The 24,152-nt window shown below is 48.4% G+C and overlaps 8 non-coding genes and 2 pseudogenes across 8 annotated transcripts; all 10 read right to left on the bottom strand.

The window, feature by feature from the left end:
• Window positions 1-773: 773 nt before the first annotated feature.
• On the bottom strand, window positions 774-991 carry LOC142688378 (U2 spliceosomal RNA; annotated as a pseudogene).
• A 6,310-nt stretch (window positions 992-7,301) lies between these two features.
• Window positions 7,302-7,492, bottom strand: LOC142688113 (U2 spliceosomal RNA). Its single transcript, XR_012857271.1, has one exon. It is a non-coding gene; the product is annotated as a U2 spliceosomal RNA (small nuclear RNA).
• Window positions 7,493-8,793: 1,301 nt separating this feature from the next.
• On the bottom strand, window positions 8,794-8,984 carry LOC142688111 (U2 spliceosomal RNA). Its single transcript, XR_012857269.1, has one exon. It is a non-coding gene; the product is annotated as a U2 spliceosomal RNA (small nuclear RNA).
• A 1,293-nt stretch (window positions 8,985-10,277) lies between these two features.
• LOC142688110 (U2 spliceosomal RNA) lies at window positions 10,278-10,468 on the bottom strand. The gene has a single exon (XR_012857268.1). It is a non-coding gene; the product is annotated as a U2 spliceosomal RNA (small nuclear RNA).
• A 1,301-nt stretch (window positions 10,469-11,769) lies between these two features.
• On the bottom strand, window positions 11,770-11,960 carry LOC142688109 (U2 spliceosomal RNA). Its single transcript, XR_012857267.1, has one exon. It is a non-coding gene; the product is annotated as a U2 spliceosomal RNA (small nuclear RNA).
• Window positions 11,961-13,261: 1,301 nt separating this feature from the next.
• Window positions 13,262-13,452, bottom strand: LOC142688108 (U2 spliceosomal RNA). The gene has a single exon (XR_012857266.1). It is a non-coding gene; the product is annotated as a U2 spliceosomal RNA (small nuclear RNA).
• Window positions 13,453-14,753: 1,301 nt separating this feature from the next.
• Window positions 14,754-14,944, bottom strand: LOC142688106 (U2 spliceosomal RNA). Its single transcript, XR_012857265.1, has one exon. It is a non-coding gene; the product is annotated as a U2 spliceosomal RNA (small nuclear RNA).
• Window positions 14,945-16,245: 1,301 nt separating this feature from the next.
• On the bottom strand, window positions 16,246-16,436 carry LOC142688105 (U2 spliceosomal RNA). Its single transcript, XR_012857264.1, has one exon. It is a non-coding gene; the product is annotated as a U2 spliceosomal RNA (small nuclear RNA).
• Window positions 16,437-17,737: 1,301 nt separating this feature from the next.
• Window positions 17,738-17,925, bottom strand: LOC142688353 (U2 spliceosomal RNA). The gene has a single exon (XR_012857483.1). It is a non-coding gene; the product is annotated as a U2 spliceosomal RNA (small nuclear RNA).
• Window positions 17,926-23,461: 5,536 nt separating this feature from the next.
• Window positions 23,462-23,563, bottom strand: LOC142688391 (U2 spliceosomal RNA; annotated as a pseudogene).
• Window positions 23,564-24,152: the final 589 nt, after the last annotated feature.

Raw genomic sequence — 24,152 nt, 5'->3', positions numbered from 1 at the left:
TCAGTGTTGCCTGAGAGGGCAACACTGCAACAGCCGGCCGCCAGGCTGTCTTTTTTTTGCACATTTATTTGCCTCCAGGAGGCCACAAGAGGGAGACAAGGGACTGCAAAATGGAAAATAAGCATCCACCAACTTTACAGACAACTTCTCTTTGCTCCTACAACCTCCATCCTTGCACAGTTTGTTATTCTTCTAGGTAACATAGTAACAAATCCAAATTGCTGCTCTCTTTGTAGGCAAGCAAGGCTTTGTTGCAACTGCAATTCTTACTTCTTCTTGAAATGTAGGGACGACAGTACATTCCATCACATCCATGTAGTGTACACAGGTAGGTCCATTGTGGCGGGCAGGCAGGCAGGCAGGCAGGCAGGCGGGCGGGCGGGCGGGCGGGCGGCTTTAATGGCTGTTTGCTGTTCCCCTACTCCACTCCGCTATTTGACTGTGGTGCTGCATCAATCAGTGGCTGGCTCAGGTGCAGCTCTTTAACCTACCTAGGAGGGAGGGCGGAGAGAAGACAAGGAAGGTGAATGAGCTGTTCCAATGTGAAATGCCGGAAACACAGAAACACAGAAGACACACACACAACAAGAGGTGGCAATGTATTAATTAATTGCATTTAATAAATGAGCTCATTATCACACATGACTGTACAAATGCATTGTCCAACAGGTGTTGAAATAATGGGATTAAAAGGGGAGATCCCATCAGAAAGACAAAAACAATAGCAAACACAAATAGCACTTTTGGAATCTGATTTTAGTCAACACATAAGGGAAGGGTGCACCGGTCCTGGAAATACTGCAATACCAGGTCAATGCGTGGAGTGGACAGAGCAAGCTCTATTTCCATCTCCCTGTTCTAAAAATCCATTTAATATATGGTCCCCAGATAGGGGACGTATCAGATATTAAACTGATAAGAACAGATTTTTTTTTTTTTTTTTTTTTTTTTTTTTTATTAAACCATTCAGGTTTTTTTGAATAAAACCGAGAACTGTAGTTGTTCAAACCACCTCTCTATTTTTCAAAAAATCTCATCACTCTGGTTCATTATTTTATTTTTCCATCAAATACAAGATAAATCAAACAAAATTCCTCAAACTAAATACCTCCATTTTAACATTCGCCATATCCCTTCCGCATCCATACCTCTTTCTAGATCCCATTTATAATAAAAATACAATTTAGCCAATACCATACTAACCACATCCTCCATCTCAAATACTTCTCTTTTATACACATTCAAATTCCTCGTATTCCACAATACCTCTTTCACGCAAGTCAGAAAAATCCACAACACTCTATCCTTTTCACTACCCAAACTACACAAACCAAACAAGACAATTTCATACGTCAAACTCTTCAAACCAGTCAATTCTTCACACAACCCACTCAACTTTTTCCAAACATCCTTTGCATGCTTACACGACCAAAACACATGACTCACATCCTCATCATCCCCACAACCTTCTCTCGGACACCTTTCAGATGCAACCAAACCTCTTCTTTTCTGCACACTCCTTACAGGCAACACTCCATGTACCGACATCCATAACAAATCTTTCTGCTTATTTGACACATCATACGTAACAATCTTCTTCCACACAGACTTAGACTCCATCGAATTCAAACCATTTACAGAACACATCACATTATTCATACACATACTTCTCACAACATTCTTTTCTCTCAAAAATCTCTCCATTCTTACATCCTCTAGCTGGAACTTTTTGATAAATTTTTCTACATACAAATACCACCCTGAGCACTGAAAAGCAATTGGTTTACATAAATTTCGTTTTTCCCACCTTAGACGCTGAATCACCGTTCCAGCTAGGTACTTAGACATTCTGGAAGCCTTGGATTCCTTAAATAAAAGCTCTACAAAAAAACGTACACAATTAATTCCAATGAAAATCTCCAAATTTGGGAAATCAAGGCCTCCATTACGTCTGCTTTTCATTAGAATTTCTCTCCTTGCCTTCTCAATCCCGCTCCCCCATAAAAAAAGGAACAAAACTCTATTCACTTTTTTTAACATAGCAACAGCAGGAGGAAAAACCAGAGCAACATATAAAATCATAGGTAGAATAATACTTTTGACTATTAAAACCTTCCCCGAAAAAGAAAGATCCCTCATTCTCCACATTTCCAACTTTCGCACAATCCTACCACCTAACTCATCCCAACTTTCTTTCCCTTTCAGCTCATCATCAAACACAATACCCAAAATTTTCACACCATTCACCTGTTCCATATCAGAATCACTCACTCGCTCATTACTGAAAAATATTTTAAATTTGCTCTTACCCCAATTTATTTTAAAAGCAGACGCAATACAAAACATATTTACAATCAACTTCACTCTGGACATATCATACACTGAATCGCACAATACACAAATATCATCCATATATCCCAAAGCTTTCACACGCTTTCCATCACACCCGGGCACCACCAAACCTTTCACAACCTTATCATTTCTAATCATTTGCAACAATGGTTCAATCGCACAAATAAATAGGATGGGAGACAACGGACAACCCTGTCGCACACCAGACATAATACTAAATGATTCTGAAAAAAAACCATTCACCTGCACACAACTCTTTGCATTCGCATATAAATTCTTCAACAAACTCACAAACTGAACCGGAAAACCCATTCTCTCTAACACTTTAAACAAAAACACATGCGCCACACGATCAAACGCTTTCTCAAAATCTAACGCACACACAATCACCTTCTTATTCCGACCCTTACAATCCTCAAGCATGTCCCGCACCAACGCCACATTCTCATGCAATTTCCTTTTCGGTACCGCACATACCTGATCCTCATCAATCACACACCCAATCACGTCTCTCATACGATTCGCAATCAGCTTAGCAAAAATTTTATAATCCGTATTCAACAAAGTAATTGGTCGCCAGTTTTCTAACCGTCTCTTATCTCCTTTTTTATGCAACAGAACTACCATACCCTTCTTCATCACATCACACATATTCGTCCCAGAAAACAACACTCTCATAACATCAATAACATCCTTCCCAATTATATCCCAATATTTCCCATAGAAATCAGCTGGTATTCCATCGATCCCTGGAGACTTATTTTTAGCCATACTTCCCACCACATCCTTTACTTCACCATCCATAATCTCACCAAGCAAAGGCAAACATTCACTTTCAGGAACAAAATTACACACAATATCCAAAAACTCATCATCATCACCCAGATCACACTTCTTCACATCATACAGTTGTTTATAAAAATCAGACACCACATCAATCACATCCTTACCAAACACCTCTTTATCATCCTTATCCAATAATACATTCATTCCACTTTTCCCACCACACATTTTTTTAAAGAAAAATCTAGTGCACTTCTCGTGATTATCTCTAACCTCCACCTTAGACCTAAATATTATTTCTTTCCCTTTCTCTCGGAACCACTCCTTAATATCTTTTTTTGTTTTTTCCAAATCGTGTCTTACATCCATACCCAAATTTTTACATTGTTGAAGGAACGTCATCCGCATATTAAAGCGTGAATATTGCAATCTTTTCCTTCTCGCTCTTCTATACCCTATCTGTCTAAAAAACCCACCAATCTTTTTTTTCACCCATACCCACCATTCACACACATTAGAGAAAGAACTTTTCTTCCTAACCCAAAACCCATATTTTTTCCCAAAACTAGTTTTTACCCTTTCATCACTCAGAAAACTGACATTCATCTTCCATACCCCTCTACCATAAAATAAATTATTTATAACAAAAACCCCCAACAAACACTCGTGATCTGAAAACCACACTCTCTCCTGCGCATAATCTACACATTTCATTGCTGAAGTAGAAAAAAAGAAAAAGTCCAGACGAGAATCCGTTCTTCCGTCATCGGCATGGTAAGTAAATGGACCTGGTTTCCTGGTGACAGCGTCCTGCAAAGCAAAGTCCTGCAAAATTTTATTCCACAAACTTCCGGTAGCGTCCACATTAGACTCTGTGGATCCAGCTCGGGCCTGCTTCTCCAGGATGCAGTTAATATCACCAACAATAATAACAGGAACTTTACCATGTAGAAAAAATTTTAAACTATCAAAAAGTGCCAACCTATCAGTTTTCACAGCATGGCCATAGATATTAATTAGCCTAAACTGCCACCCCTTATAGGCTAGTAACACGCAGACACATCTTCCTTCCTGTATAATTTGAGTCTGTTTGATGACAAACTCATTATTTTTAAAGAGAATACCAATTCCATCATTCCTATTTGTGGAAGAAAAAGACCAGATTGCTTCCCCAAACTTCCATTCTTCTTTCCTTGGCATTTTTGACAAACCACATTCTTGTACGCAAACAATGTCACTGCCCTTAGAGGCCAAAAAGTCCAGGACTGCAGCACGCTTGTGAGCAGAGGAGAACACCCGTACATTTTGAGAGACAATCTTTAATCTCAAAGACATGCGGGCATAGTATGGTTAGTGCAAAGGAAAGCCATGAGATAACCAGAACATATCACGTCCCAGGGAAATACATAGCTCTTTCCAGATTTGCCACATTGACTTCACTGAGGAAACCTTCCCCAGGAGAGCTGGGTACTTCTGAGGCCACCTCAGATGACTTAGGGCTAGAACTAGAGTCACTGTCCAGCAATGAGAAGGGATTTGCATGAGCAGAATCTTCCAATAAGCCTATCTTCAGTCTCTTCACCGCCTTTCCAGACTTCCCCCTTTTTGAGACCACTTTATGAAAAATTTCAGCACTAGTGGCACTAGGCATCCTGGCCTCCTTCTCGTCCTCCTCCGATATTGACCACTCCACTTTAGCTGAGTCTTCCATTTTTGATTCTGGGCTAGAAAAAGACAAAATTTGCATACTTGCACCATCATCAGGGGAAGCACACCCAATAGGTGGCGCTGTGTCTTCACCTTCCATAGGCATAACCCCAGGTGTTTCATCAACACTTTGCTCTGCAGGAGGGACCACACCCAACTCCATGCTGCTAGTATGTGAGGTTAGAACCTCTCCTAATCCAGCTTTCCCAGGGTCCTGAGAAGCAGCCACAGAAACACTGCCAGCTGGCTCTGAAATTACCTCAGAAGAGGCAGCAAGGGAACTTGTTGTTCTCACCTGTCTGCCCCATGTTCTTCTCTCTTGTCCTAAGAAAGGAAACACCTTTGGACATTTCCTACAGGTATGACCAGGCAAACCACAAATATCACACCTGGATGGGAAAATACATGCACTAGCCTCATGTCCTGTTTCTTTGCAATTTCTGCAAACTTTGCCTTTGCATGCATCTTTGGTATGCCCGTAGGAAAAACATGATCTACAAAAGCATGGCATATCTTGGTAGTACAGATATCCCTTATTCCCACCAATGGAAAAGTTAGCAGGAGGATTCATCACTCCTCCAATACAGCTGGAGTCAGGTTTCAGCCTGACCCAGTACTTGATATCACCATTAAAGACTCCCCATAGGTTCTTCTGCTCCACACCTCCTCTAACATGGGTACAGTAATGAGCTAAAAAAGCCCTGACCAGCCTTCTATCCAAAAATGGGTTATACATATGAATTGTTATACATTTCTCCACTGTAGAAAAAAGAGGTTGCACTTCAATGGATGTTAATGCCTCATGCATGTGTTTTTCCTTTAGCAACTGAAAAACGTTTAAACAGTAGGCGGCCTCAAAAAAGGATACATCATATGTAGCAATATTGCTGAAAGCTTGGATACAGAATACCTCTACCAACTTAACTCCAGCCAGGTCCAGAAGGATGTTCTCAATGATATGTCCAGTATCAACTTCGTCTCTCCTCTGCTCATTCACCACGAAACGGATAGTGTTACGCACAGCTGCCATCTTGAAATGGAATGCCCAACGGCACGATGATCGCTCCCAAGAACGTCGGATAGGACTCCACGAAAGACCGAACCCCCGGCCCAGACCAGGCAATAAACCTGATCTGAGCCAAAAGGCCGAGAAGCGATAACCCGAGCGGCCCTTGCCTTGCCCGAGCCTGTCCCATACTGCTGTTCACCCCTTGCAGCGATTGATTCAGCCTACTCCTAGGCAATTCCATGGGGCCCTGCAGGCTCACACACATTTACAGCTACTAAGCGGGAGGTGAATAAAGGCCGGAGAGGAAGCTACACAGGATTTGCTTCTTTTGCTTGCACCACAATGCAGTGCTGAAAGAGGAGGAATCTACATAAAAACGCCTTCCTGGCAACGCCCAAATGCCCTCCTGCCATGCAGATAAACACTGGCAGCGGCAGCAAGTGCATGCCCACAGCCACCCCTTGTTCCTTCACACCTTGTATCAGCTTTAATCCAGTCCAGTCCGGTGCTGCCTGCTGAGCAGCACTGACCAACACTGCCTGGGCCCAGGCTTTTATCTCTGAGGCAGGCCCCATTATGATGTCAGAAAGCTGGCTCTGGAATCCTGAGGGCTCCACTATGACACGTGCAAAGTTCCGTCTGAACTTTATATAAGACGGTGCGGCTCAGTCAGTCACTCAGTGTTGCCTGAGAGGGCAACACTGCAACAGCCGGCCGCCAGGCTGTCTTTTTTTTGCACATTTATTTGCCTCCAGGAGGCCACAAGAGGGAGACAAGGGACTGCAAAATGGAAAATAAGCATCCACCAACTTTACAGACAACTTCTCTTTGCTCCTACAACCTCCATCCTTGCACAGTTTGTTATTCTTCTAGGTAACATAGTAACAAATCCAAATTGCTGCTCTCTTTGTAGGCAAGCAAGGCTTTGTTGCAACTGCAATTCTTACTTCTTCTTGAAATGTAGGGACGACAGTACATTCCATCACATCCATGTAGTGTACACAGGTAGGTCCATTGTGGCGGGCAGGCAGGCAGGCAGGCAGGCAGGCGGGCGGGCGGGCGGGCGGGCGGCTTTAATGGCTGTTTGCTGTTCCCCTACTCCACTCCGCTATTTGACTGTGGTGCTGCATCAATCAGTGGCTGGCTCAGGTGCAGCTCTTTAACCTACCTAGGAGGGAGGGCGGAGAGAAGACAAGGAAGGTGAATGAGCTGTTCCAATGTGAAATGCCGGAAACACAGAAACACAGAAGACACACACACAACAAGAGGTGGCAATGTATTAATTAATTGCATTTAATAAATGAGCTCATTATCACACATGACTGTACAAATGCATTGTCCAACAGGTGTTGAAATAATGGGATTAAAAGGGGAGATCCCATCAGAAAGACAAAAACAATAGCAAACACAAATAGCACTTTTGGAATCTGATTTTAGTCAACACATAAGGGAAGGGTGCACCGGTCCTGGAAATACTGCAATACCAGGTCAATGCGTGGAGTGGACAGAGCAAGCTCTATTTCCATCTCCCTGTTCTAAAAATCCATTTAATATATGGTCCCCAGATAGGGGACGTATCAGATATTAAACTGATAAGAACAGATACTACACTTGATCTTAGCCAAAAGGCCGAGAAGCGATAACCCGAGCGGCCCTTGCCTTGCCCGAGCCTGTCCCATACTGCTGTTCACCCCTTGCAGCGATTGATTCAGCCTACTCCTAGGCAATTCCATGGGGCCCTGCAGGCTCACACACATTTACAGCTACTAAGCGGGAGGTGAATAAAGGCCGGAGAGGAAGCTACACAGGATTTGCTTCTTTTGCTTGCACCACAATGCAGTGCTGAAAGAGGAGGAATCTACATAAAAACGCCTTCCTGGCAACGCCCAAATGCCCTCCTGCCATGCAGATAAACACTGGCAGCGGCAGCAAGTGCATGCCCACAGCCACCCCTTGTTCCTTCACACCTTGTATCAGCTTTAATCCAGTCCAGTCCGGTGCTGCCTGCTGAGCAGCACTGACCAACACTGCCTGGGCCCAGGCTTTTATCTCTGAGGCAGGCCCCATTATGATGTCAGAAAGCTGGCTCTGGAATCCTGAGGGCTCCACTATGACACGTGCAAAGTTCCGTCTGAACTTTATATAAGACGGTGCGGCTCAGTCAGTCACTCAGTGTTGCCTGAGAGGGCAACACTGCAACAGCCGGCCGCCAGGCTGTCTTTTTTTTGCACATTTATTTGCCTCCAGGAGGCCACAAGAGGGAGACAAGGGACTGCAAAATGGAAAATAAGCATCCACCAACTTTACAGACAACTTCTCTTTGCTCCTACAACCTCCATCCTTGCACAGTTTGTTATTCTTCTAGGTAACATAGTAACAAATCCAAATTGCTGCTCTCTTTGTAGGCAAGCAAGGCTTTGTTGCAACTGCAATTCTTACTTCTTCTTGAAATGTAGGGACGACAGTACATTCCATCACATCCATGTAGTGTACACAGGTAGGTCCATTGTGGCGGGCAGGCAGGCAGGCAGGCAGGCAGGCGGGCGGGCGGGCGGGCGGGCGGCTTTAATGGCTGTTTGCTGTTCCCCTACTCCACTCCGCTATTTGACTGTGGTGCTGCATCAATCAGTGGCTGGCTCAGGTGCAGCTCTTTAACCTACCTAGGAGGGAGGGCGGAGAGAAGACAAGGAAGGTGAATGAGCTGTTCCAATGTGAAATGCCGGAAACACAGAAACACAGAAGACACACACACAACAAGAGGTGGCAATGTATTAATTAATTGCATTTAATAAATGAGCTCATTATCACACATGACTGTACAAATGCATTGTCCAACAGGTGTTGAAATAATGGGATTAAAAGGGGAGATCCCATCAGAAAGACAAAAACAATAGCAAACACAAATAGCACTTTTGGAATCTGATTTTAGTCAACACATAAGGGAAGGGTGCACCGGTCCTGGAAATACTGCAATACCAGGTCAATGCGTGGAGTGGACAGAGCAAGCTCTATTTCCATCTCCCTGTTCTAAAAATCCATTTAATATATGGTCCCCAGATAGGGGACGTATCAGATATTAAACTGATAAGAACAGATACTACACTTGATCTTAGCCAAAAGGCCGAGAAGCGATAACCCGAGCGGCCCTTGCCTTGCCCGAGCCTGTCCCATACTGCTGTTCACCCCTTGCAGCGATTGATTCAGCCTACTCCTAGGCAATTCCATGGGGCCCTGCAGGCTCACACACATTTACAGCTACTAAGCGGGAGGTGAATAAAGGCCGGAGAGGAAGCTACACAGGATTTGCTTCTTTTGCTTGCACCACAATGCAGTGCTGAAAGAGGAGGAATCTACATAAAAACGCCTTCCTGGCAACGCCCAAATGCCCTCCTGCCATGCAGATAAACACTGGCAGCGGCAGCAAGTGCATGCCCACAGCCACCCCTTGTTCCTTCACACCTTGTATCAGCTTTAATCCAGTCCAGTCCGGTGCTGCCTGCTGAGCAGCACTGACCAACACTGCCTGGGCCCAGGCTTTTATCTCTGAGGCAGGCCCCATTATGATGTCAGAAAGCTGGCTCTGGAATCCTGAGGGCTCCACTATGACACGTGCAAAGTTCCGTCTGAACTTTATATAAGACGGTGCGGCTCAGTCAGTCACTCAGTGTTGCCTGAGAGGGCAACACTGCAACAGCCGGCCGCCAGGCTGTCTTTTTTTTGCACATTTATTTGCCTCCAGGAGGCCACAAGAGGGAGACAAGGGACTGCAAAATGGAAAATAAGCATCCACCAACTTTACAGACAACTTCTCTTTGCTCCTACAACCTCCATCCTTGCACAGTTTGTTATTCTTCTAGGTAACATAGTAACAAATCCAAATTGCTGCTCTCTTTGTAGGCAAGCAAGGCTTTGTTGCAACTGCAATTCTTACTTCTTCTTGAAATGTAGGGACGACAGTACATTCCATCACATCCATGTAGTGTACACAGGTAGGTCCATTGTGGCGGGCAGGCAGGCAGGCAGGCGGGCGGGCGGGCGGGCGGGCGGCTTTAATGGCTGTTTGCTGTTCCCCTACTCCACTCCGCTATTTGACTGTGGTGCTGCATCAATCAGTGGCTGGCTCAGGTGCAGCTCTTTAACCTACCTAGGAGGGAGGGCGGAGAGAAGACAAGGAAGGTGAATGAGCTGTTCCAATGTGAAATGCCGGAAACACAGAAACACAGAAGACACACACACAACAAGAGGTGGCAATGTATTAATTAATTGCATTTAATAAATGAGCTCATTATCACACATGACTGTACAAATGCATTGTCCAACAGGTGTTGAAATAATGGGATTAAAAGGGGAGATCCCATCAGAAAGACAAAAACAATAGCAAACACAAATAGCACTTTTGGAATCTGATTTTAGTCAACACATAAGGGAAGGGTGCACCGGTCCTGGAAATACTGCAATACCAGGTCAATGCGTGGAGTGGACAGAGCAAGCTCTATTTCCATCTCCCTGTTCTAAAAATCCATTTAATATATGGTCCCCAGATAGGGGACGTATCAGATATTAAACTGATAAGAACAGATACTACACTTGATCTTAGCCAAAAGGCCGAGAAGCGATAACCCGAGCGGCCCTTGCCTTGCCCGAGCCTGTCCCATACTGCTGTTCACCCCTTGCAGCGATTGATTCAGCCTACTCCTAGGCAATTCCATGGGGCCCTGCAGGCTCACACACATTTACAGCTACTAAGCGGGAGGTGAATAAAGGCCGGAGAGGAAGCTACACAGGATTTGCTTCTTTTGCTTGCACCACAATGCAGTGCTGAAAGAGGAGGAATCTACATAAAAACGCCTTCCTGGCAACGCCCAAATGCCCTCCTGCCATGCAGATAAACACTGGCAGCGGCAGCAAGTGCATGCCCACAGCCACCCCTTGTTCCTTCACACCTTGTATCAGCTTTAATCCAGTCCAGTCCGGTGCTGCCTGCTGAGCAGCACTGACCAACACTGCCTGGGCCCAGGCTTTTATCTCTGAGGCAGGCCCCATTATGATGTCAGAAAGCTGGCTCTGGAATCCTGAGGGCTCCACTATGACACGTGCAAAGTTCCGTCTGAACTTTATATAAGACGGTGCGGCTCAGTCAGTCACTCAGTGTTGCCTGAGAGGGCAACACTGCAACAGCCGGCCGCCAGGCTGTCTTTTTTTTGCACATTTATTTGCCTCCAGGAGGCCACAAGAGGGAGACAAGGGACTGCAAAATGGAAAATAAGCATCCACCAACTTTACAGACAACTTCTCTTTGCTCCTACAACCTCCATCCTTGCACAGTTTGTTATTCTTCTAGGTAACATAGTAACAAATCCAAATTGCTGCTCTCTTTGTAGGCAAGCAAGGCTTTGTTGCAACTGCAATTCTTACTTCTTCTTGAAATGTAGGGACGACAGTACATTCCATCACATCCATGTAGTGTACACAGGTAGGTCCATTGTGGCGGGCAGGCAGGCAGGCAGGCAGGCAGGCGGGCGGGCGGGCGGGCGGGCGGCTTTAATGGCTGTTTGCTGTTCCCCTACTCCACTCCGCTATTTGACTGTGGTGCTGCATCAATCAGTGGCTGGCTCAGGTGCAGCTCTTTAACCTACCTAGGAGGGAGGGCGGAGAGAAGACAAGGAAGGTGAATGAGCTGTTCCAATGTGAAATGCCGGAAACACAGAAACACAGAAGACACACACACAACAAGAGGTGGCAATGTATTAATTAATTGCATTTAATAAATGAGCTCATTATCACACATGACTGTACAAATGCATTGTCCAACAGGTGTTGAAATAATGGGATTAAAAGGGGAGATCCCATCAGAAAGACAAAAACAATAGCAAACACAAATAGCACTTTTGGAATCTGATTTTAGTCAACACATAAGGGAAGGGTGCACCGGTCCTGGAAATACTGCAATACCAGGTCAATGCGTGGAGTGGACAGAGCAAGCTCTATTTCCATCTCCCTGTTCTAAAAATCCATTTAATATATGGTCCCCAGATAGGGGACGTATCAGATATTAAACTGATAAGAACAGATACTACACTTGATCTTAGCCAAAAGGCCGAGAAGCGATAACCCGAGCGGCCCTTGCCTTGCCCGAGCCTGTCCCATACTGCTGTTCACCCCTTGCAGCGATTGATTCAGCCTACTCCTAGGCAATTCCATGGGGCCCTGCAGGCTCACACACATTTACAGCTACTAAGCGGGAGGTGAATAAAGGCCGGAGAGGAAGCTACACAGGATTTGCTTCTTTTGCTTGCACCACAATGCAGTGCTGAAAGAGGAGGAATCTACATAAAAACGCCTTCCTGGCAACGCCCAAATGCCCTCCTGCCATGCAGATAAACACTGGCAGCGGCAGCAAGTGCATGCCCACAGCCACCCCTTGTTCCTTCACACCTTGTATCAGCTTTAATCCAGTCCAGTCCGGTGCTGCCTGCTGAGCAGCACTGACCAACACTGCCTGGGCCCAGGCTTTTATCTCTGAGGCAGGCCCCATTATGATGTCAGAAAGCTGGCTCTGGAATCCTGAGGGCTCCACTATGACACGTGCAAAGTTCCGTCTGAACTTTATATAAGACGGTGCGGCTCAGTCAGTCACTCAGTGTTGCCTGAGAGGGCAACACTGCAACAGCCGGCCGCCAGGCTGTCTTTTTTTTGCACATTTATTTGCCTCCAGGAGGCCACAAGAGGGAGACAAGGGACTGCAAAATGGAAAATAAGCATCCACCAACTTTACAGACAACTTCTCTTTGCTCCTACAACCTCCATCCTTGCACAGTTTGTTATTCTTCTAGGTAACATAGTAACAAATCCAAATTGCTGCTCTCTTTGTAGGCAAGCAAGGCTTTGTTGCAACTGCAATTCTTACTTCTTCTTGAAATGTAGGGACGACAGTACATTCCATCACATCCATGTAGTGTACACAGGTAGGTCCATTGTGGCGGGCAGGCAGGCAGGCAGGCAGGCAGGCGGGCGGGCGGGCGGGCGGGCGGCTTTAATGGCTGTTTGCTGTTCCCCTACTCCACTCCGCTATTTGACTGTGGTGCTGCATCAATCAGTGGCTGGCTCAGGTGCAGCTCTTTAACCTACCTAGGAGGGAGGGCGGAGAGAAGACAAGGAAGGTGAATGAGCTGTTCCAATGTGAAATGCCGGAAACACAGAAACACAGAAGACACACACACAACAAGAGGTGGCAATGTATTAATTAATTGCATTTAATAAATGAGCTCATTATCACACATGACTGTACAAATGCATTGTCCAACAGGTGTTGAAATAATGGGATTAAAAGGGGAGATCCCATCAGAAAGACAAAAACAATAGCAAACACAAATAGCACTTTTGGAATCTGATTTTAGTCAACACATAAGGGAAGGGTGCACCGGTCCTGGAAATACTGCAATACCAGGTCAATGCGTGGAGTGGACAGAGCAAGCTCTATTTCCATCTCCCTGTTCTAAAAATCCATTTAATATATGGTCCCCAGATAGGGGACGTATCAGATATTAAACTGATAAGAACAGATACTACACTTGATCTTAGCCAAAAGGCCGAGAAGCGATAACCCGAGCGGCCCTTGCCTTGCCCGAGCCTGTCCCATACTGCTGTTCACCCCTTGCAGCGATTGATTCAGCCTACTCCTAGGCAATTCCATGGGGCCCTGCAGGCTCACACACATTTACAGCTACTAAGCGGGAGGTGAATAAAGGCCGGAGAGGAAGCTACACAGGATTTGCTTCTTTTGCTTGCACCACAATGCAGTGCTGAAAGAGGAGGAATCTACATAAAAACGCCTTCCTGGCAACGCCCAAATGCCCTCCTGCCATGCAGATAAACACTGGCAGCGGCAGCAAGTGCATGCCCACAGCCACCCCTTGTTCCTTCACACCTTGTATCAGCTTTAATCCAGTCCAGTCCGGTGCTGCCTGCTGAGCAGCACTGACCAACACTGCCTGGGCCCAGGCTTTTATCTCTGAGGCAGGCCCCATTATGATGTCAGAAAGCTGGCTCTGGAATCCTGAGGGCTCCACTATGACACGTGCAAAGTTCCGTCTGAACTTTATATAAGACGGTGCGGCTCAGTCAGTCACTCAGTGTTGCCTGAGAGGGCAACACTGCAACAGCCGGCCGCCAGGCTGTCTTTTTTTTGCACATTTATTTGCCTCCAGGAGGCCACAAGAGGGAGACAAGGGACTGCAAAATGGAAAATAAGCATCCACCAACTTTACAGACAACTTCTCTTTGCTCCTACAACCTCCATCCTTGCACAGTTTGTTATTCTTCTAGGTAACATAGTAACAAATCCAAATTGCTGCTCTCTTTGTAGGCAAGCAAGGCTTTGTTGCAACTGCAATTCTTACTTCTTCTTGAAATGTAGGGACGACAGTACATTCCATCACATCCATGTAGTGTACACAGGTAGGTCCATTGTGGCGGGCAGGCAGGCAGGCAGGCAGGCAGGCGGGCGGGCGGGCGGGCGGGCGGCTTTAATGGCTGTTTGCTGTTCCCCTACTCCACTCCGCTATTTGACTGTGGTGCTGCATCAATCAGTGGCTGGCTCAGGTGCAGCTCTTTAACCTACCTAGGAGGGAGGGCGGAGAGAAGACAAGGAAGGTGAATGAGCTGTTCCAATGTGAAATGCCGGAAACACAGAAACACAGAAGACACACACACAACAAGAGGTGGCAATGTATTAATTAATTGCATTTAATAAATGAGCTCATTATCACACATGACTGTACAAATGCATTGTCCAACAGGTGTTGAAATAATGGGATTAAAAGGGGAGATCCCATCAGAAAGACAAAAACAATAGCAAACACAAATAGCACTTTTGGAATCTGATTTTAGTCAACACATAAGGGAAGGGTGCACCGGTCCTGGAAATACTGCAATACCAGGTCAATGCGTGGAGTGGACAGAGCAAGCTCTATTTCCATCTCCCTGTTCTAAAAATCCATTTAATATATGGTCCCCAGATAGGGGACGTATCAGATATTAAACTGATAAGAACAGATACTACACTTGATCTTAGCCAAAAGGCCGAGAAGCGATAACCCGAGCGGCCCTTGCCTTGCCCGAGCCTGTCCCATACTGCTGTTCACCCCTTGCAGCGATTGATTCAGCCTACTCCTAGGCAATTCCATGGGGCCCTGCAGGCTCACACACATTTACAGCTACTAAGCGGGAGGTGAATAAAGGCCGGAGAGGAAGCTACACAGGATTTGCTTCTTTTGCTTGCACCACAATGCAGTGCTGAAAGAGGAGGAATCTACATAAAAACGCCTTCCTGGCAACGCCCAAATGCCCTCCTGCCATGCAGATAAACACTGGCAGCGGCAGCAAGTGCATGCCCACAGCCACCCCTTGTTCCTTCACACCTTGTATCAGCTTTAATCCAGTCCAGTCCGGTGCTGCCTGCTGAGCAGCACTGACCAACACTGCCTGGGCCCAGGCTTTTATCTCTGAGGCAGGCCCCATTATGATGTCAGAAAGCTGGCTCTGGAATCCTGAGGGCTCCACTATGACACGTGCAAAGTTCCGTCTGAACTTTATATAAGACGGTGCGGCTCAGTCAGTCACTCAGTGTTGCCTGAGAGGGCAACACTGCAACAGCCGGCCGCCAGGCTGTCTTTTTTTTGCACATTTATTTGCCTCCAGGAGGCCACAAGAGGGAGACAAGGGACTGCAAAATGGAAAATAAGCATCCACCAACTTTACAGACAACTTCTCTTTGCTCCTACAACCTCCATCCTTGCACAGTTTGTTATTCTTCTAGGTAACATAGTAACAAATCCAAATTGCTGCTCTCTTTGTAGGCAAGCAAGGCTTTGTTGCAACTGCAATTCTTACTTCTTCTTGAAATGTAGGGACGACAGTACATTCCATCACATCCATGTAGTGTACACAGGTAGGTCCATTGTGGCGGGCAGGCAGGCAGGCAGGCAGGCAGGCGGGCGGGCGGGCGGGCGGGCGGCTTTAATGGCTGTTTGCTGTTCCCCTACTCCACTCCGCTATTTGACTGTGGTGCTGCATCAATCAGTGGCTGGCTCAGGTGCAGCTCTTTAACCTACCTAGGAGGGAGGGCGGAGAGAAGACAAGGAAGGTGAATGAGCTGTTCCAATGTGAAATGCCGGAAACACAGAAACACAGAAGACACACACACAACAAGAGGTGGCAATGTATTAATTAATTGCATTTAATAAATGAGCTCATTATCACACATGACTGTACAAATGCATTGTCCAACAGGTGTTGAAATAATGGGATTAAAAGGGGAGATCCCATCAGAAAGACAAAAACAATAGCAAACACAAATAGCACTTTTGGAATCTGATTTTAGTCAACACATAAGGGAAGGGTGCACCGGTCCTGGAAATACTGCAATACCAGGTCAATGCGTGGAGTGGACAGAGCAAGCTCTATTTCCATCTCCCTGTTCTAAAAATCCATTTAATATATGGTCCCCAGATAGGGGACGTATCAGATATTAAACTGATAAGAACAGATACTACACTTGATCTTAGCCAAAAGGCCGAGAAGCGATAACCCGAGCGGCCCTTGCCTTGCCCGAGCCTGTCCCATACTGCTGTTCACCCCTTGCAGCGATTGATTCAGCCTACTCCTAGGCAATTCCATGGGGCCCTGCAGGCTCACACACATTTACAGCTACTAAGCGGGAGGTGAATAAAGGCCGGAGAGGAAGCTACACAGGATTTGCTTCTTTTGCTTGCACCACAATGCAGTGCTGAAAGAGGAGGAATCTACATAAAAACGCCTTCCTGGCAACGCCCAAATGCCCTCCTGCCATGCAGATAAACACTGGCAGCGGCAGCAAGTGCATGCCCACAGCCACCCCTTGTTCCTTCACACCTTGTATCAGCTTTAATCCAGTCCAGTCCGGTGCTGCCTGCTGAGCAGCACTGACCAACACTGCCTGGGCCCAGGCTTTTATCTCTGAGGCAGGCCCCATTATGATGTCAGAAAGCTGGCTCTGGAATCCTGAGGGCTCCACTATGACACGTGCAAAGTTCCGTCTGAACTTTATATAAGACGGTGCGGCTCAGTCAGTCACTCAGTGTTGCCTGAGAGGGCAACACTGCAACAGCCGGCCGCCAGGCTGTCTTTTTTTTGCACATTTATTTGCCTCCAGGAGGCCACAAGAGGGAGACAAGGGACTGCAAAATGGAAAATAAGCATCCACCAACTTTACAGACAACTTCTCTTTGCTCCTACAACCTCCATCCTTGCACAGTTTGTTATTCTTCTAGGTAACATAGTAACAAATCCAAATTGCTGCTCTCTTTGTAGGCAAGCAAGGCTTTGTTGCAACTGCAATTCTTACTTCTTCTTGAAATGTAGGGACGACAGTACATTCCATCACATCCATGTAGTGTACACAGGTAGGTCCATTGTGGCGGGCAGGCAGGCAGGCAGGCAGGCAGGCGGGCGGGCGGGCGGGCGGGCGGCTTTAATGGCTGTTTGCTGTTCCCCTACTCCACTCCGCTATTTGACTGTGGTGCTGCATCAATCAGTGGCTGGCTCAGGTGCAGCTCTTTAACCTACCTAGGAGGGAGGGCGGAGAGAAGACAAGGAAGGTGAATGAGCTGTTCCAATGTGAAATGCCGGAAACACAGAAACACAGAAGACACACACACAACAAGAGGTGGCAATGTATTAATTAATTGCATTTAATAAATGAGCTCATTATCACACATGACTGTACAAATGCATTGTCCAACAGGTGTTGAAATAATGGGATTAAAAGGGGAGATCCCATCAGAAAGACAAAAACAATAGCAAACACAAATAGCACTTTTGGAATCTGATTTTAGTCAACACATAAGGGAAGGGTGCACCGGTCCTGGAAATACTGCAATACCAGGTCAATGCGTGGAGTGGACAGAGCAAGCTCTATTTCCATCTCCCTGTTCTAAAAATCCATTTAATATATGGTCCCCAGATAGGGGACGTATCAGATATTAAACTGATAAGAACAGATTTTTTGATTGAAAATTGCTTTATTGACAATCAATCGTCATCATACAAACATTACTGCGACGCAGCGCAAGCCATGAAGCAGTAAATAATAAATAATAACAGTCGTCAAACATAACATGACAGTATAATACACAGTACAGGCTAGCCTATGCTATACATTACACCACATGCTACACTAACATTCTTGCATTCACTAACGCCAAACAACAAAGCATTACAGACAAGTGATGGGATAGGGGAGTGGGTAGGAGGGGATAGGAAAGGGGGAAATCACAGGCCCGAAGCTTTATTGAAAGACAACACACAAGAAGGGAGAGTGGGGGGAAGGGGAGTATCAGTCCTCTTCCTCATCGACGTCCGGGCTGTCCCAGGTGGAATAGTCTCTGAGCAGGCTGTGGATCAGCCTGCGGCAGTCCTGGACGGACACACTCTCTCTCCGCAAAATCAGACGGTTCCTGGCAAACCATATAGCGTCCTTAAAGCAGTTCATAAGGCGCCAGGCTTCCTGGATTGCTCCATCCGTGGTATTCCCAGGAAATAGTCCATAAAGTACCGAGCGGTACGACAGTCTGTTCCTGGGTACTGAGTCCTTGAGTTCATGTTCCAAGGCTTTCAACAGACCCTGTGCAAAGGGGCACTGCCAGAAAATGTGCAAAGATGTTTCCTCCGTGAAGGGGCACCTGGGGCAGTACCGGGTCTTGCACAGGTTGCGGGCATGCATGAATGACCTAAGAGGCAGTCCTCCCTGGATGGCCATCCATGAAATGTCCTTGTGCCCGTTGGTCAACCTGCCAGATGACACGTTAGTCCAAACAGTCTCCAACGTGTCGGCATGAAGCCCTGGAACAGACTCCAGTGAGTCCTTTGCTCTGATGTGCTTGTGGATCGTCTTAGGTTTCCACAAGTCGGGCTTAAGACCCTCCAGTTGATGCTCCCTCACGAACCGGACGACATCTCCGTAGAACCAGGGAGCGTGCCAGTTGTAAGGGAAGGAGCTGTCCCACTTGTCCCAGCCAAAACCTCGCCAGAGGGGAAGGAGGAAGTAGCGGGACATGGCCTTGCCCGCAGAGCCGTTTGCTGTCCTCAGAGTCCTACGAACACAGTCACATACAAAAGCGATCCGCAGCAGAGTGGGAATGTCGGGTATACCCTTCCCACCTTTGCGGGGCTCCTTGTACATAACAGTCCGCTTTACTCTGTCCATTTTCGAGCCCCAGATGAAGCGAAACACAGTCCTGGTAATGGCCCTCGAGACGGTGGCAAGAGGGGGCCATGCCTGTGCAGTGTATTGTAGCACAGGCAAGACTTCGTTACGCAGGACCATTGCTTTGCCCTCAATAGTGAGTTGTCTGAGGCTCCACAGTCCGATCCTTTGGTTGACTTTGGCCAAGCGTTCTTCCCACGACTTTAGGGCTGCACCTTCCTTACCGAACCAGACTCCCAGAATTTTGATGAAGTCCGGCTTGATAGTAAACGGGAAGGAGGCAGGAGAAGGCAGGTACCACTTTCCGAAGAGCATGGCTTCCGACTTCCCGCAGTTGACTTTTGCCCCTGAAGCGCGTCCGAACTCCTCGCAGGTCTGGACGAGTGCAGTCACCGAACTCTGGTCAGCGCAGAAGACGGTCACGTCGTCCATGTACAGCGAGCATTTGACCTCGAAGTGTCCTGGACCTGGTGCGGTGATCCCTCTGATCTCTCCATTCTGCCGGATAGCCTCTGCGAAGAGCTCTATAACACAAACAAAAAGGAGAGGTGAAAGAGGACAGCCTTGTCTAACCCCCGACGATACAGGAAAGGGGTCAGTCTTCCAGCCGTTCACCAGCACCGAGCTGTAAATGTCGCAATACATCAGGTTAACCTACAAACAGAACAACCTGCCAAGCCGCAGCCTACGCAGAGCCTTACCCATGAATTCGTGAGAGACCCGGTCAAAAGCCTTCTCCTGATCCAGACTGACCAGGGCCGCGTGTGTACGGCGGCTTTGCATGTAATGCACCGTGTCCCTCACCAGGGCAAGACTGTCGGCCACCCTACGGCCAGGAATGCCGCAGGTTTGGTCCGATCCGATGATCCGTCCGATGACAACCTTCAGTCTGTTGGCCAATACTTTGGCGAGGATCTTGTAGTCCACGTTCAGGAGAGAGATGGGACGCCAGTTTTTCAGGTCACATCTCTCCCCCTTCCGCTTATACAAGATCGTGATCATGCCTTCTCTCAAGGACGGTGGCATTCTACCCTCCACCACCATCTCCTCATAGAGCTCCAGCAGGTCCGGACAGATCAAGTCCCCCAGCGCTACATAGAGCTCTGCTGGGAGACCATCACTGCCCGGGGTCCTGCCGGGTCTGAAGGATTTAGCGGCAGAGAGCAGTTCCTCCACCGTCAGGGGTACATCCATAGCCTCCGTACCTGCAGGATCAAGATGATTAGTGATACCTGACAGGAATTTATCGGCGGCTTCGGGGTCAGTGGTTTTCCGGGAGTAGAGGCTTCGGTAGTAGTCTGTGACGACTCCCATCACCTCCTTCTTCCCAGAATGCATGTTTCCGGTCTCATCTCGGAGTTCCTTCAGGGGCGTGTGGCCGGCATGGAGTTTCCTGAAAAAGAACGAGTTACATTTCTCACCCTTCTCCAGGTTCTCCACCTTGGAACGAAAGACAATTCGCTTGGATTCCTCCTCAAAGTGCCTTTTCAGGCCCTTTTTGGCTTCCTCCAGCTCCTTCCTGACGTCCCAGCCGCATTGAAGGAGGTCTTGCAGGGATCGCAGCTGACGCTGCATCTCTCTGAAGTCTCTCTTCCTCTCACACGCCTGTTGACGACTTTTTGCCTGAAAGAAACAACGAAATTCAACTTTAACATATTCCCACCAGTCACAGGTTTTGTCAAAGAAAACTTTATCATTCCTCCAAACAATATAGGCGTCTCTAAGTTCCGCCAGTACCTCCTCTCTTTCCAGCAGGGCACAATTCAGCTTCCAGGAGCCAGGGCCGGGAGGAAAACCGTGGCCGATGGCACCCTGGAAGAGAATGGCCCTGTGGTCAGAGAAGAAGCAGGGGACCATGGAGTGCCCATGCTGCTTGACTGCCCGGGAGGTGAACACAAAGTCAATCCGAGAACGAAGTGAGCCATCGGGTCGGCTCCATGAATAGTTCACAGAGCCGATCCCCATGGAGCCCACAACGTCCTGCAAGGATGCTTCGGTTACCATCTCGATAAGCAGTTTGGAACTGACATCCAGTTTGATTGAAGTGCCGGAACTTCGTCCATCCTCTTCGATGGGGCAGTTGAAGTCCCCGGCCATCACCACTGCCCTAGTGGTGGCGAGCTGGGTCCGCAGGGTCTGGAATAGTTCCAGGCGCTCAGCCTTCATAGGGGGAGCGTATACGTTGATGAGCCTAATCGGCTCTCCCGCCCAGGAACCGTCTACGACCAACAAGCGGCCACAGGCGAGCTCCTGGACAGAGTCAACAGTAAATACGCTTCCCCTAATCAGGATGGCAACCCCTGCAGACTTACAGTCGCCCCCACCAGACCAGTAGGACGGGCCATGGGTCCACTGCCTGGCCAGATGATGGTATGACCTGGAAGAGGGGAGAGTACATTCCTGCAGCATAAATACATCACTCGACTGCTTGGAAAGAAAAGTTAGCACCATCTGACATCTAGTCCTATCTCTAACACTCCTCACATTGAGGCTAAAGATGTTAAGTTTAGCAGCCATGGGGGAGAATAAAGAAGGTTAGTGCAAACGATACACCTTAGTTACCAGTCCGGTCGGGCGGATCCTCCTCGCCTGGCGGGTCCGAAAGATCCAGCAGGCCCTCTGACAGAAATTGTTCCAGGATTGTAGCCACCTGGATGTCTGTTGTGAAGTCGATGACCTCAGGTTCAGACACGAGTTCCTCCACCATCTGCTCCATTTCCTCCTGCTGCGCAAGGGAATCTTCGCAGATTTCCACGACTTGTCGCTTTGAGGACTCAGCCGCTGGGCTGTCCCTCACCTTTCTCTTCCTCTGGATGGCGCCTGAGGAGACAAGAGGGGGAAAATCCTCCAGGGAGAGGGCTCCAGCAGCTGGAGGGGAAGATGTTAGTGCTGCTGGAGCTGGGGAGAAGGGAGGCTGGGTTGGGAGAGGTGCAGGTGACAGGACCACTGAGATGGGTGGGTAGGAGAAGGTGAGAGCCTCAGTGGGGGTGACAGGGGTTGGGGACGGGGGGGTGGGGAGGGCTGGGCGAGGGAGGGTGGGAGGGGTAGGGCGAGGGAGGGCCGGGAGAGTGGGGGGAGGGACTGTCGTCTTCTTACCATCCTTCTTATTCCCGGTCTTCTGCGCCGCTGGAGCTCTGGCTGGGGCGGGGTTCCCTCTGGCCGGGGCTTTCGCCGCTACAGTTGCCCAGGATCGATCCCTCTTCGGGCAGTCCTTGTAGGAGTGGGCTGCTTGTCCGCAGAGGTTGCACATTGTCCGTTTCGGGCAGTCTTTGGTCTCGTGTCCTGTTACCCGGCAGTTCTTGCAGGCGTCCTCCTTGCAGTCCTTCACCGAATGACCCTTCTTGCTGCATCTCCTGCAGATCTGCGGCATGTCCGGGTAGTAGATGAGGCCGTAGGAGTTGCCCAGCGAGAATGACTGGGGCAGGTGCTGGAGGCCGTCTTCCGCGCTCGAATCCTTGTTCAGTCGGACGATTACCGACCACTTGCCAGTCCAGAAGCCGAGTCCGTTCAGGATGTGGGTGGGTTCCCTCACCACTGTGCAGAACCGCTTCAGGAGCGTGGTGATGTCTTTGCCGGGGGTGTGTGGGTTCCGCATTGAGACCGTCACCCGCCTTTCCTCTCTTTGGACAGGGCAGTTGCCCACAAAGCGAGAGAAAGGGGATTCAGGCCTCGCCGCTTTCACCATCTCCCAGTACCTTCTGCAGATGTTGATCGAAGCGAAGGTCACGAAGAACATCCCGGTCATGAAGGCCTGGATGCTGATGGTCTCCGGCTTAGCGAAGCCCTGGTCCAGGAGCATCTTCTGGCAGAACACTTCTTCCGTCATGTCCGGCACTCTCCCGTCCACCTCCTTCAGCTTCAGGGCCACCGTCTGCTTCATCCAGGGCTCCAGGGTTGGAGCAGCCTGGTTCGGCTTCCTGGTGGCCTGTTGGCTTGAGGAGGCTTCAGGAGGAGATGTCCTGGCCTGGGTCTGCTCTCCTGGTCCATCAGCCTTCTCCTTCCGGGTGGCAGGGTTGCTGGTTGAGGCCATGGCTTCTTCCAGCTGTTCCTGTCGCTTGGGGAGGATCTTCGATAGCTCTTTCCCGAAGGGGGCGGAGCTATGCAAATCTTCTCCTTGCTGGCCGAGGTTCTTCCACGAAATTTCTTCCGCAGCGGTTCCTCGTCGAGCTTCTTCTTCTGCGGCCGAGCTTCTTCGAAGATCCCCTTCAGCAGCGGCTCTTCTCCGAAGTTCTCCTTCTTCTTCCCGGCAGCGATCTCCCGGAGCTTCTTCCCCGATGGCGGCTTCTCCCTTCTGGATCGTCGTCTTCGCTGGTTCTTCTCCGCAGTTCGTCGCCGGCTTCGTCTGGAACGCTCTTGGATCGCTAAGCTAGTGTTTATAGCCCCCAGTGGTTCTCCGAGCTATCTATCCTTACAAGGACTGATAAGAACAGATACTACACTTGATCTTAGCCAAAAGGCCGAGAAGCGATAACCCGAGCGGCCCTTGCCTTGCCCGAGCCTGTCCCATACTGCTGTTCACCCCTTGCAGCGATTGATTCAGCCTACTCCTAGGCAATTCCATGGGGCCCTGCAGGCTCACACACATTTACAGCTACTAAGCGGGAGGTGAATAAAGGCCGGAGAGGAAGCTACACAGGATTTGCTTCTTTTGCTTGCACCACAATGCAGTGCTGAAAGAGGAGGAATCTACATAAAAACGCCTTCCTGGCAACGCCCAAATGCCCTCCTGCCATGCAGATAAACACTGGCAGCGGCAGCAAGTGCATGCCCACAGCCACCCCTTGTTCCTTCACACCTTGTATCAGCTTTAATCCAGTCCAGTCCGGTGCTGCCTGCTGAGCAGCACTGACCAACACTGCCTGGGCCCAGGCTTTTATCTCTGAGGCAGGCCCCATTATGATGTCAGAAAGCTGGCTCTGGAATCCTGAGGGCTCCACTATGACACGTGCAAAGTTCCGTCTGAACTTTATATAAGACGGTGCGGCTCAGTCAGTCACTCAGTGTTGCCTGAGAGGGCAACACTGCAACAGCCGGCCGCCAGGCTGTCTTTTTTTTGCA

This window comes from Rhinoderma darwinii (genome assembly GCF_050947455.1).
Source record: "Rhinoderma darwinii isolate aRhiDar2 chromosome 5 unlocalized genomic scaffold, aRhiDar2.hap1 SUPER_5_unloc_25, whole genome shotgun sequence".
Classification (NCBI taxonomy): Eukaryota; Metazoa; Chordata; class Amphibia; order Anura; family Rhinodermatidae; genus Rhinoderma; species Rhinoderma darwinii.
Note: the sequence above shows the minus strand (reverse complement) of the source record. Positions and strands in the feature narration are given on the sequence as shown.